Below are 822 nucleotides of genomic sequence, written 5' to 3'. Positions count from 1 at the left end.
TCAGTACTGAGGAAATCTTATTAGATTCAGCCCTATTTTTAAACAGCTGGGATCAGAATCTTCATTCAGACACACCGGTGCCACTCCATTAAATTCCAGCAGTGGCACCACTGGTAGAAAAAGAATGGCACTCAGATTTTTCACCATTAAGTAATCTGTTTTCATTACCTTCTCAGCGGTTTGTTTCATTTGCCTGCAGTAGAGAAACTAAAATTAGAAAACATTTCATGTTCATAGTTAGTTTGCTTCCAATGTGAAAAAAACAAGTCTATAAATTTGTCTATTGGATTATGGCTTGTGCAGTTCTCTTGTAAAGTTGTCTTTACATTATAGTGATGAACTGTAAATGGTGTAGTGCATTATTTTGTCCAAAGTAATTCAAATTAATGACCCTAGAAATATTATTTTAGGTGACTGTTATAAAGCATTGACAATACCCATGAATATTACCAACAGAATTTCTTTTCTTCTTTGTAATGCATGCATTGCCATGTGTTAATAAACTATTTTCTAATCATCTTCAGAACTTCCTGTCTCTTGCAGGAGTTCCACTTGCCTGTCTTGTGTCAATTCTAGTAGAAAATGAATGTCAGGTAAATGGTGATAGCAAACCATCAAACATTTGAAGAAATTTTTCTTTCCTTTCCTTGCAGACTCATGTTCACATTTCACTTTAACTAAACCATCACTGATTCTGACTGAAAACAGGAAAAAAATATTGAAGTGTTGTGATCTTCTAGGTTCTTCACCTTGTAACTCTGAGAATTATGTTAGCTTAGAAAGTCTAAAAATTACTTTATTTTTTTCATTTAAATGAAACTT

This window comes from Chamaea fasciata, unplaced genomic scaffold (assembly GCF_029207755.1).
Source record: "Chamaea fasciata isolate MVZ Bird 193981 ecotype frontalis unplaced genomic scaffold, bChaFas1.0.hap1 SCAF_1, whole genome shotgun sequence".
Classification (NCBI taxonomy): domain Eukaryota; kingdom Metazoa; phylum Chordata; class Aves; order Passeriformes; family Sylviidae; genus Chamaea; species Chamaea fasciata.
Note: the sequence above shows the minus strand (reverse complement) of the source record.